Genomic DNA, 14397 nt, shown 5'->3' on the forward strand with positions numbered 1-14397 from the left:
CTGCTTAATTAAAAATATTTAAAGTTATATATTTTTTAAATTTTAATTAACGTAATCCATTTGAAAATATTGAACAATGTTAAAGTGTAAATTAAATTAACTAAAACTTCTTAATAAATAACTAAACTAAAATTTCTTAATAAATAAATTAACTAAAATTTCTTAATAAATAAATTAACTAAAATTTCTTAATAAATAAATTAACTAAAATTTCTTAATAAATAAATTAACTAAAATTTCTTAATAAATAAATTAACTAAAATTTCCTAATAAATAAATTAACTAAAATTTCTTATAAAATAAATTAACTAAAATTTCTCAATAAATAAATTAACTAAAATTTCTTAATAAATAAATTAACTAAAATTTCTTAAATTAAAATTAAAATAAAAGGTAAAATTCAAACATTTAAAGTGTTGGTTGCACGAAATTTTAGCAATGGCTAATTAATGATTCATTAGAAAGAACAAACATTTTATAGCAAGTACAGAAAATTTCATCAAAATCGGTTAAGTGGTCTTTGAATTATTATAAAAAGAAGTCGAAATGGTGGAAATCGAGTTTTTCGGCGAATTTCCAGACTTCTAAAATTCTTCTCGGCACCCATGACGTCAGAAAATGCGAAGCGTATCATTGGAAAAAGTCCTACGCAGTAGTAATTGAAATAGGCATACACAAGCCCAAGGTTCGTCGAGAAAAATACACAAGCCTACGTAGTAGAAAAACGATATGTAAATTCTTCTTAAAACGTCGGGTCGCGCTTTTTATTTCGATAAAACCTCTGATTTGAAAACTTCTACAAGTAAACAGAAGCCCTCCACTTCAGTTCCTTCTACTCGAGGAATAAAACTACAGCTTTGATTTGCCCCAAATGGCTCGTGCTACGGAGGAGAGAAATTCGCCAAAAATTTCAGGATTTTGGGGAGCGAAAAAGGTCAGTTTTAGACTCAAAGTTAATACACTCAAGGAGGATTAATCCTCCTTGATACACTTAGGCTTGGAAATTTGTTTCGACAATGACATTTTTGGAAAGAGAACGTCCTGGGCTTCAAAACAAGCCCGCATTCATTCGTTTTTATTACTATCGATGTTTCGTACAACCAACACTTTAATAATTAAATCTTTTTTTTAGAAGGAAAAGATATTACTTCATACCAAAATGAGAAGAACCCCAACTTGTCCAATTGAGAAATTGGACGTAAAACTATTGACAGGTGCTTGGCGAAATTGAAGAAAGGGTTTCGGGAAAATTGGGAGAGGCTTCGCGACTTCTCGGGCCGTCCGGGCATGGTACTATTGTATGAAGTCAAAGTGGCGTACCTTTCGCGGGACGATTGATACACCGCGCGTTGGTTATCTCGCTCGGATAATGGTTTCGGAGAAAATCATCTCTCCTTTTATGACCAAAAGCTTTTCGCTTCAGGAATGTCATAGTTTAAGAAGTTTAGGAAAGGCAGTTGGGGAGAGACAAAAAGTTTCCGTTCAGATTTGAAATTTGTATTCTTATAATAAAATAGATTTTTGTTACGAAGTCAAATTATTACATTAAAATTTAAGTTAGCCCACAATTTGGAAACATTAATTAATTCCCACTTATTATTAGTATTTAAAATTAGTTTACTCGCAAACTTAATCTCTCAGCATTAAATTAATTATAAAGGAATTGAAACCAGTCGTATGGATTTTTCTTTAAACGATGAATAGTAGAAAACATTTATAATTTTCTATTCATAGTTAATCATTTAAAGTTATTTAAAAAAACTACTCCATATTTCGCAGTACAATTACTTTAATTAGTCGAATACTGTTGTTTATTAGAGCTAAAAGGTTTTTGCGGCCAATTATTTAATGTTTAAAGGGGAACGGCCAAGCTTTTCCAAATATGGCCTTATTTCCGTGTCAAAAGATTAACAAGACGTTCAATATACCTAGGAAGATGAACACTGGGCATCCTGGAATAGAAAATTGTATCCCCCCAAGACGGGCTCCCCGATCCCTCTAAGGCCACTCAAACCTTTTGACACACGATTTTTAGCGCCATCCCATGACAGACAGAGCAACTACTTTTTTTTGGAATTTCGTCTGCTAGTGGCTTTAAACTTTGGAATTTGGAATTTCTCAGGCAGTAACGGATTTTAGTCGCGTAAGAACCCCGAACGGATTTTAATAGTGGAAACAAATAGTGTTTAAATAGTTTAAGTAGAATGCGTTTTTATAGGAGTTAAAAAAACTGCCGCTTTGATAATTGTCGTAGTGATTATAAGAATATAACTTTTTACCCAGTTCCTAAACCTGGTAGGAATAAGAATTATTATGCCTTAAACACAAATCAACATTTCCACGTGTTCCAGACTCTTAGTCCGATTAAAAGAAACCAATGGAGAAAATTTTTAAAAGTTGCAAATTTTCTACGCTAGATGTCAGTTTTTAACTTATGTCAAAGAGTTTGAGGTTGGCATTCATGCTGCACTCCGATTTCCACTCCAGAAGACCACTTCCATCCTCCTAGAATATACTAACACGTACCTTTTTTTGTCTTGAAAAAATAGCTTTTGACCCCAAAAGTTCAAGCGAAAAAGAACGCCAGGTGTTTGGGGTTGAATTTTCGCCGCCATCTTAGGGGCTGCCGCCAGCGCCCCTAGCCCCGTATGGGCGATTTGCAAACTATCATAACTTTTAAAATCGCTCAATTTAGGCTTAGGTCTCTTATAACTAGAAAGCGCCACGCGTGCAAATTTAAAAAAAACTAAAATATTTTTTAATCAATTTTAATCGAGCCCGGAGTGTCTCACCGGTTTCTCACCAGGTGTCGCGGCAGACGCGCGCTTTTCGATTTCCCGAAATTTCTTTATTTTATTAAAAATTAACCACTCAATATTTTTTGATGCGGTTTTCACCATAAATTTTAGTTTATAATGAGCTATAGGGCTATCTAACTGGTTAAAGCTTGACCGTTCCCCTTTAATAAATAACCTCCCAAGGAAATTGAGGGAAATAATTTTCTCCTTCGAACTAGGCTAGAAGATTGGTAGTTCTATAATAGCACCTATCGCATATTTTAGTAGAATAAAACTGCTGAGTAGGAGCTACAAAAGATGAAATTCTTTAGTATTTATTAAAGGGAATATAACATCCCAAGTAAATTGAGGAAATAATTTTATCCTTACAACTAGGTTCGAATTTTGGTAGTACTATAGTAGCAACTATCGCAGATTTTAGTAGAATAAAACTGCTGAGTAGGCTCTTCCTGCAGACGGACTAAAGATTAAAATACGATTTGTAAAAGTGTTAACGTTAGTTTTTCGAATCTTCGGTCTCGTATTCGAGTTCGCCACAAAATTTAGCTTTTTCATAATTCCATAATTCAAATAAATATAGGATTATTACGATTTTCCAGCGTTTACAATCCTCCTAAAAAGAATACATCATCGCCCCGAGTGGCAGAAAAATGAAATGTTAGTGCTCCACACCCAAAATGTAACATTCCCTTTAAACATTTTTTATAAAGTAAATGAAGGCAATTGGCCATTCTATAGTAAAACTTCGTTGTAAAAAAGTACAAAAGATATGGTTTTTGAATATTAGGTCAAATAATGTTTCTGTTACTTTGATTTCGTGGGAAGAGGGTGACCCGCGTCTCAGCCAATCAGAACCTTCAATTCTGCCCCCATCCCGCCCCCCCCCTCTACCTCATAAAGAAAATAAATTCATTTTTTGTCACCTCCAAGCGAGCGCGTAAATGTTGTAAGGGAAATATTGTAGTTATATTCTTTGCGATAAATATTCACCCTTTAAAATTCCAACACACGCATGACCCCCACATCGAACCACCTCAATAAGTTATTTTCCTTTTACCTCTAGATAAAAAAGAAATTTTCCTTCAAAAGCCCATAGTGTAAGATTCTAGCGCTTAACTTTATTATTATTGAAATGCACTCAATGGATCCTTTGGAGGGGTACTCTCCAGGGTACTTGGCCAGAACAGAATGTGGCGCTTAATAATCCGCGGCCTTTAAGTTATAAATGTGACAATTTTTTTTGGCAGGACGGAGTTTGCGAGGGGACTCTATTGTAATCTAATAAGGCCATGTTGGAGGTTTGATAAATCTTTTCAACGGCAATAATATCTATGTTGAATGTCGAAATGGGGTTTCCGCCATTATCATCGACTTGTAAGTTGCTGTGAGAGGTGTTTGCCCAAGTTTGAGTATATGTGTATTTTGCTCGAGAGCCAGTGTACGGTTAAATTTGATTTTTTAGGCGGTTTCCGACCCACTAACCTGCCCGGGGCTTTTTTTACCTTTCCGAGAAGACAAAGTCCCCTAGGAGGGGTTATACAACCACCGTGTCTGTCTGTGGGTCTGTGGGTCTGTGTAATCACTGCGTACGCAGTTTCTCAAAGGGTTGACGGTGAGCGTTAACGGATGCATTTGAGGTCTGGTTTGGATGGTGTTTTTTTCGCTCACCGTCGTGACGGTTTGGTGTATTACGTTTTTGTAATGTTTATGCGTAGGTTGTGAGTGTTGAATTTGTTGTGTTTGTGTTCTGATGGTTGTGCATGTTAAGTCTGTTGTGTTTATATGGGCGTTTTCTCTCCAACTTCTTCTTAATGACTTTGGGACGGACCGAGTGCTGAGTGTAACGCTACCTCTCAACGTCCAATGGCAGGGTTTCCACCAGTTGTACACGGTATTCGTCTTAGTATCAATTTGCGATCGCATCGGGCGGGATTTGAACCCGAGACCTCCTGATTGACAGGCGGACGTTCTACCACAGAACCACCGACACTTGTTACGCCTTATTGAAAATTAGACCTTCAGCTTTATCGGAAGCGTATTTAATAGAGTACGAAATTTTGGTTTAATTGAAATAGAATTGAAATTGAAATTATTGCATCGAAGAAATTCTAATGTAGCGTTTATCTATTGATTAAAAGCAAAGGCGCCACCCAGGTTTCGAACCCAGACCATTCGGCTTGGCAGTCGAGCGCTCTACCACAGAACCACCGACAGCTGCTTAGATTCACTGAAATTAAGACACGCATCGTAAGCATAATAGGTAATAAAGTCTTTTTTTATTAATGAATTTATGAAGGCCTAATCTGGTTTTTTTTAAAGGTTAAATCTTGTTTTAGCGCAGTCAGCCGAGATTAGAGGGTTAAAGGGTAGACCCTGTGGGTGGTCCACTTTGTTAGTTTTTTTTGTTATTTATTTACGGGTATTCTTAACGACCTATATATAGTTGTGTTAATTCAAAGGAGATAATTTAACGTTAATTGCTTTAAGAGCTGGCGGTTAGTCAAGTGGCTCTCTGTGCTTTGTTGATGGTAAGGTTTTTGCTTCTTGTAAATATATTTGGTGTGGATATTTGGATATCTACGATTTCTAACGCAGTCAATGATTTCTTGGGTGTGCGAGTCATTATATGATATTGGAAATTGAACGGCATTGGTCTTTTTCATGCGGTATGTGTCACAACGTCAACTGGAAGTTGAAATAAAATGAGCGTTAAAGATGCGGCAAGTATTTCGTAAGCGAGAAAAATACAAATACCATCTGTAGATGTTTCTTTCATTAAAATTTGCTTAGTATTATATTCAACTGATAAACATGTACTGTAAAAAGGGTTAAATTCAATTGTGCATTGTTTTAGTGAATCTAACTCGCTGTTGTAACTACTTAATTTATAATATTCTGAATAAATTAAACTCGATTGTTTCGTCTCAATTATTTAAATTAAAATTAAAATTTTATACCGGGCAGGGTTTGAACCGAGAATACGTTTTTCGTAAATAACTCTGAATTGCGGAGATATCTTTGGGGGTCGTATCGAGAAATTAATACCACTAGGGACCATACTTCCGAGGAGAGGTATATTTTGGCTTGCCAACTTGTTATATAAATGCTATCTTAAGTAACGTAACACCAAAGTGCGCCACTATTTAGGCCTGCGCAGTGGGAGAAGTTGAGACTAAATGACCCGTGTCCCAATGCAAAAGGGTTCAGGACGTTTGATATTATACGATTGAGAGTGACACACTTTTTGGGGCTGTGTCACTTTTGACTAAATTAATATCAAACATTTGGGTGTAGTGGCGTGATGTACTACTTTTTTTAGGCCACGCCTACTAAACATTTCGTGGCGCCCTCTATTGGCTGTAATGCCACTACAAATGAATTTTTAAAATTTTAAATAATAAATAATTAAAACGTTTGATTGAAATAATAATTATTGGTAATTATATGTTAAATATAATGATTAATTTGAATTATATTACTATTATAAAAATTATATTAAAATGTATTTAATAAAAAGTAATACTAATTTACAATATAGTTCTTTTGACTGTTTGTAAATACAGGGGTGTTATTGACCAACAGATGGCGACTAAGACATATTGGTCAATTAACCTCCACCCACAAAAATCGAAAAAGAGTACATCATGGAAACGTGGGGGATACCTATTGATTTGTCCTCATACGAGTCGATCCGTTCTTGCTAGTATCTATATTTTTAATGTTGTTGAGACATAATCGGGTCGGTGGCGTAGCCAGGATTTCGGTTCGGAGGGGAGGGGGTCTTTCTTAAAGGGGGACGGTCAAGCTTTAACCAGTTCGATAGCCCTATAGCCCATTAAAAACTAAAATTTATGGCGAAAACCACATCAAAAAATATTGAGTGGTTAATGTTTAATAAAATAAAGAAATTTCGGGAAATCGAAAGGCGCGCGTCCGCCGCGACACCTGGTGAGAAGTCGGTGAGACAGAAAAACAACGTAAAAGCGAGCTGCTGAAGACGCGAAAAATTTGTTTCGCACGCGCGGCGCGTTCCAGTTATAAGATACTTGAGCCTAAATTGCGCGATATTAAAAGTTAGGATAGTTGGCAAATCGCTCATACGGGGTTAGGGGCGCTGGCGGCAGCCCCTAAGATGGCGGCGAAAATTCAAACCCAAACACCTGGCGTTATTTTTCGTTTCAACTTTTTGGGCCAAAACCTTTTTTGTCAAGACAAAAAAAGGTACGTGTTAGTATATTGAACGTCTTGTTAATCTTTTGATACGGAAATAAGGTCATATTTGGAAAAGCTTGGCCGTTCCCCTTTAAGCTATTATCGCGATAATTATTACTTTAACCATAAATAGTATAATAACAAAATATGTCACTTCCTAATGTTTTAATGTTAATTTTCGTACCGAAGTTCGACACACTGACCCTATCGTTCATCTCGGACTTGGACTTGCATCCAAACTGAGCAGTCCTAATATATCTCGCCTTGTTCATATTTCGACCTTAGGTGGCATTGTGTTGAATTAAACCTTGATTGCGTAATATCTCTGAAAATCAGTTAGATGAAAATTTTCGCCAATCGCCTTACTTATTGGTATTACGTAGTATTGTTAATTTTCCGGAAAACTTTCCAGAAAATTTTCCACAAATCGGAAAAATAAAAAATTAAAACAAAAATTACTTTTTAAGGGTTTTTAATGTTTTTAATTTTTTACCGATATAATATGTCTAATATCAGTAAACATACTACAAAACATTAATAGCGTTACATTGTTAATCAGTTTAAACTAGTCTAGAGGCCGGGAGTAGTGGCGTCCTCCTGTAATCCCAAGCGTCTGAGAGGCAGAGTTTGTGGATGGCCGTTTGAGGAAGACCACTAATTCCCCAAAGGGTGGTCGGAATACTTCCGCCACGGGTGTCCTCACCCCTGTCCCCACGTATCCCCCTTTGGCATGGCCGTTACACGTATCTCACCCTGATTAATCAAATGGACGAGAGAACTGAATTGTCCCACACGTCACAATCGATTAAAAAAAAACTAGTCTAGAGGTTTAGTTTTACTCTTAGATTCGAAAAACTGAGGCGAAAATGGCGCTTTATTTAAATTTGCCAATAATATATTAGACTAATAATGGAATGAAAACTTTTTTTCGGAAAAATACGGAAAATTTTCCGAAAAAAAAAGGCCTTGGTCATTTTCCGGCTTACAACACTTGTATTGCGTCTCTTAGCTCCACGAACACCGATAGTATCTATAAATACCCACAAATAATGACTTTCTTCCGTAATGGCAGTATAAAATATAACAAGTCTTCGTCTCCGGTATCCTTACCTCCCCGACCATCGCCGGAATAAATTTATCCTACCAGCTTCGAGCGTCTGGAAACCTTAGCCTGGAAACCCCTTATCAAGGCTTAACCCTAGTGCAGGGTAGGATCTTTTTTAACAATGTCTTCTCCCGTTTCGAGCGATGTAGGTAGAATATCTATCCCCTGGGTCCTGATCGTAAATTTCGACTCTAATGTCTCCTCATTAAAAGAGTGTTTTCCGGGGAATCCCCTCTTCGTCATTTTTATTTACGGGAATCAGCGCCAGGGGGCGCTACGGTTTTATCTTATAACGAAGCTCCCCCGTTCTTTACCTTACTCTGGGGAACAACGCCATCTATGATTTGAAATCGGAAACTGTACTAGCTTCCATCGGCGTCTCTTCATCGTCCGACCCCAGTATGGTCTACGAGTTTTTCCTACGCGATTATTCACTCGTGCTAAAGCTCTCTATTTAAGAATTACTCCGCTTAATTATACAAAATGCGGAAATTAAACAGCGTAGGGATCTGTAGTTATTTATGAACCATAATTCGCCAAATATCGCGGCTTGAAATTAATCTACTGAATTACTCCGCTTAATTATATAAAATGCGGGAATTAAACCGCGTAGGGATCTGTAGTTATTTATGAACCATAATTCGCCAATATCGCGGCTTGAAATTAATCTGCTGAATTACTCCGCTTAATTATATAAAATGCGGAAATTAAACCGCGTAGGGATCTGTAGTTATTTATGAACTATAATTCGCCAATATCGCGGCTTGAAATTAATCTGCTGAATTACTCCGCTTAATTATGTAAAATGCGGAAATTAAACCGCGTAGAGATCTGTAGTTATTTTTAGACCATAATTTTTCCATATACTATAATATAGTAGTTAATATAATTTCCAAAATTTACCCCGTATATTACTCCACCTAACTATGTAAAATTTGAATATTACATTACGCAGGAATTGCTATAGTTATTTAAAAATAATAATTTCAGTCTGCAATAGTTTAAGTTAATCACCAAAATGATGTTTTGGGTGACGAAAGCGCCATCTGTTGATAAGTTCGCGCATGACTAAATTCACCCACATTGTCGGCCGCTCCTGTAATATACTCTTCGCGACTTCTATAAACGAATTTGTCTATACATCATTTGTATCAAGGGTAAATGACGAACAATACTTTTGGTAAACATCGTTGTATAAAAATAAAACTAATTTTAGTGAAGTTTTTAATATTTTTCAAATATCGATGGACATTTTTTTTCCTTTGATCAGGCTTAACAACAAATTTAAATTTGAAATTAATCCATAGACAGCCATTTCCCACAGAATAAGTGCGATGTCCTTTTAAAACTTCAATACAAAACGACCACTTAATGCGGGTTAACTTACAAATTGTTCGTTACATAAAAACCATAACTATTTCAATTAGCAAAAATTATTACCAAACTGATTTCCAGAGTTATTAAGGAATCAAGATTTAGCTCAACACAGAGCTCTCTAAATATGCCGAGGCGAAATATGCTACTACATTGTAAGTGGAACCGGAACTGAACCGATCAAGACAAATTGGAACCGGAACCGAACCGAAAAATAGTAGGAACCGAACGGAACCCAGAACCGAAACAAAAATTGGGGAGAAAACTGTAAAGCTATTTTCGCTTATTTCCACATATTTGGAAGTAGGCCTATTATAGAACACGCGGCGATATAAAAACCAATAGTTTGGACAAAACGAAATTAAGTGATTTCTAAATACAATGGTTTTTCCTTCCAATTGAGACAATTGACATAATAGTCCTTGTCACTGGTTTATTTATTCTTCCCATTTATTGGATCCGGAACCGGAACCGAACCGGAAATTTCGGTTCGGTTTGGTTCCGGTTCCTCCGGTTTTAAACGGCAACACCAACCAAGTCCAAGTTGGAGCTGGGCGAGAGTGTCAGCGTCGAAAAATGGTTCGCTTGGGAAATTAGCATTTAAACAATAGGAATTAGCGTATCTATAATGTTACTTATGATAACATTGAAGAATGAGAACGAAATAAATATTTTCTTGATTTTATTATACCCTTTAAATCGATACATTTTAACCAACATCTGATTTTGAAGTTCTTAGTTTTTCGTTACTATTTATAAAATTCTTACGTTTGGGATTTCTTTAAAGCCAAAAGGAATTGTGCCGCGAACGGGCGGATCAGTTCCTCTATTTCCGCGTATTTCTCCTTAAGTAATTTAATTTTGTCGTTTTTCAGGAGATCTTCGTAGACTTTTTCCGGTGCTTCTCCCAAGACGAGCATCGTCGCGCACCGAATCATATGATCTTTCTGTTTGTCTTCCTGAAGATCTCGCAAAATATCGTCAAAGGTGTTTTCGTCCAAAACCAAAAAAGCTTTTTTCACTGCCTTCAACAAGGCCAAGGCCAATGTCTTCAACGTCTCGAAATGGTAAACTACTTCTTCCGTTTCCTCGGAGCATCCCGGTTGAATAGCCACCAGAAAGATTACCAGGGAAACAATAGCCGATACTTTCTTCATTTTAAAGTCGTTTTCTGCTTGTTGAATATTATCTTAGGTCGACAACTGGAACTCACTATGCAAATCTCTCTAGAGAGTGTCGAGCAATTGTGTTGACGCTAATTGCGGGGCATAGTCTGATTTATAGCTTGACGTGTTCTGTTTTGGTATAACTTTATTCGAACCGAACTGAAATATAACGTGGCATTGGTTTAAAGTTTATTAAAGGAAAAGTCCAGGTTCGGTAAAACTTGGGTCTATTTGAAAGATCATGTTTAAATATACTCAAAAATATCAGTCGTAAAATTGTATCTTTTTTAAATGACGAGAAATCAATTTTTAAACGAGTGGAATTTACCCGCCAAGCGAGCTGCCATTTTCTTTCGCCTTCCCTCCGCAGACCGCACGCGGAGCACGCGCGCGCAGGGAACAGAGCGCTGTTATAGCGCGAACAGCGCGTGATTAAAGTCCTAAAACGTCACCCCCAAAACAAAATGGCAGCTCGCTTGGCGGGTAGATTTCAGTCGTTTAAAAATTAATTTCTCGTCATTAAAAAAAGATACAATTTTACGACTGATATTTTTGAGTTTATTTAAACATGATCTTTCAAATAGATCCAATTTTTACCCAACCTGGACTTTTCCTTTAAATAATAACGCTTGGCTTCCAGCGATCCTATACACTCTTATAATTCGGAAATGGTCCTATAAAATCCAATAATTTCATTTTCAAAACTATTCGTAGCTTTCTCGCGGGTGTGACCTGTGACCCGAAAAATAAAGGTGATACATATACATAAGAAGCAACGAAGCGTGTTTTGTATACCAAAATTATATTAGGTAATCGACGATAAAAAACTCAACCAAACCCTAACCTAACCTAACCTCACTTAACCTAACCTAACTTAACTCAACCTTAACTAACAATAACATAACATAACCTAACATGACCTAAACTATCTTGACCTAACCTAACTTAACCTAACCTAACCTAACCTAACACTAAGCAAACCTAACCTAACCTAACCTAACCTAACCTAACCTAACCTAACACTAAGCAAACCTAACCTAACCTAACCTAACCTAACACTAAGCTCAACCTACCTAACTTAACCTAACCTACCCTAACACTAAGCTAACCCTACCTAACTTAACCTAACCTAACCTAACACTAAGCAAACCCTAAAACTAACCTAACCTAACCTAACCCTAACCTAACTTAACCTCCAATTAATTGGATAGCAAATCTACTCTGAATAATAAAAAACTTTGTTTAGATATCATGTTCACGGAATTCCCTCTGTCGACGTTGGGAATTTGTAGGTACAGACGACGTAACAGACAGCAATGTTGAAGCAGTGGCGTACCAAAATTTTGATGTGGTGCCCCGATGTATGTCATTTAACTATTTCCCGTGCGAGCTCCGGGAAAATACTGGATTATGATTAGCTAGACCTGTTATCACGAGGTACAGAATGGGCGTAGCTACTGGATTTTCACCCAGATTTTCAAACGCCTGTGGGGCCCTTTAATAAAATAAATTAGGTATAATTATTAATTTCTTCCCTGCATATTACGGCGTTGGTTCTGTTCTACTGATAATTATATTCTGATTAAATTTCCAACGAAATCCAGATGAATCCTTCGACTGTGTTCTGTCATTAAGAACCTTAAAACCTAAATTCTACGCGCGCATTAATCCGAAACGTCAAACGCGTCTAAATCACCTTTATAGGAACCTTTGAATATAAGCAACGTGTATAGTTGGAATTGGGGGCCCCGTTCAACATGCCCCATATCAGTATTAACTCTTCCAGAGAAAATATAAAAGAGGAATGGGAACTCAAGTATTTACAAATTATCTCTAGGTTCTAAAGAGTACCCAGAGACAATTAATTGCTGTTCCTCTTCTAATAATTAGATAAATAAATCAATAATGCATTTATTTCAGGAAGAATAGCTATGTTAAGGCCAGTGTTCCAAAAATATTACTTTTTTCGAATATTGTGCATACTACTGGTAAATAATGGTAAATATGGTTAATGTTTTTTAATATGGTAAATTATGGTAAATATGGTTAATGTTTTTTAATATGGTAAATTAAGGTAAATATGGTTAATGTTTTTTAATATGGTAAATTATGGTAAATAATGGTAAATATGGTAAAAAATGGTAAATATGATAAAAAAATGGTAAATATGGTAAAAAATGGTAAATAAAGGAAAATAATGGTAAATACGGTAAATAATAGTAAATAGGGTAAATTATGGGAAATAATAGTTAATATGGTAAATTATGGGAAATGGTAAATATGATAAAACATTGAAAATAATGGTAAATATGGTAAATTACGGAAAATAATGGTAAATATGGTAAATTATGGAAAATAATAGTAAATATTGGTTTAAATCAAGAAAATTATTAAAAACGGAATATATCAACTTTAGAAGATCTTAAACTTTATTTTAAGTACTTTACAAGTCTGTTCTAAATCTTAAAGGTTTTATCTCCTTAAATGTACATTTAAGTTTTAAAAACGGTAAATAATTCATGGAAATATATTATTTACCATTATTTACCACGTAATTTACCACCTGTTAAATACCACTTCGGAAGCCTTGTTGAGGCAATTTTAGCGTTGCTTCAAAATCCCGTAAGATGCTACCTAAAAGTGACACCATTGAAGCCACAAGTCGGTTTGATTTAAAAAGTTTTTCTTCTTTGTGAAAAAGCCGATTTTTCCAAACCTGTATGTAGACACTCCGATTTAAAAGATTCAATTTGATTTGACTGTTCCTCGGGGACATTTTCCGATTTGACATCTCAATACATTATATTTTTAAACATTCGTATCATTTTTTAGCCTTGGATATCTTTGTTTCTTTTGTATCTTCGTGTGTTTGTGTGTACAGCTGTTTGAGGAAGATCGACACAACCGGCGGGGTCCCCGACAAATATACAAACAATTGATTGTCAAACACCTGCAAAATAATTAACCGGACAAGTACGTCCTCGCACCAATTCCAGTTTCCCATCGTGGTTGCTTGTACCAGCAACACGTCTATCGTGTACTATCAGATTAAGCCCTAACGTCAATATTTACCGAAAATATACTACCGATATCAGTTGTTTTAGCCCATAATAGAACCTGTGGGAAATACCATTAATTAATTTAGTCATTCTCACGCTATTAGTATTTTTGCAAGTATTTTCATGTTTATTTAAATACCTAATATAAAATGTACATACTATAACGAAATTGTAAAAAATATACCTTTAACCAGAAGCAGGAATACATACTTGGAATAATTCTTATCGCGGCAGATTTTCGTCTCGATGTGGCTGACGGGTTTTTTGACGTCACTAACTTAACAAATAACAACGTGAGAGAGGGGATTTTTAATAATAAATAATGATAATAATCAGCTAGGCTAATACCCTTGGCACCACCTAAGACCCAAGTCAAATAGCGACTTATAATGCCTTTAAACCGGTGGCCGGGTTACAATGCGTAGGAGGGTGGTGGCAAGCCCTTCATGCCACGCGAGCCAACAGCTCCCTAACTATAACGGTTAACCTCTACAAGTTTTATGGAAGGGGAAACCGAAGAGCTCGGGGGAAAACCCCTTAAACTAGAGGGGAGAGAACTTGCAAAGTCAACGCGGAAGGAGTAATTCCGAGTTTTCAACCAGTGCCACAAGCCGTCAGAGTGATTTTACCATACGCGATACGGCAGGATTCCAATTAGATGTATAGATTTCCGACAGAAGTGT

Source organism: Leiobunum rupestre, chromosome 5, assembly GCF_980474605.1.
Source record: "Leiobunum rupestre chromosome 5, qqLeiRupe1.1.hap1, whole genome shotgun sequence".
Classification (NCBI taxonomy): Eukaryota; Metazoa; Arthropoda; class Arachnida; order Opiliones; family Sclerosomatidae; genus Leiobunum; species Leiobunum rupestre.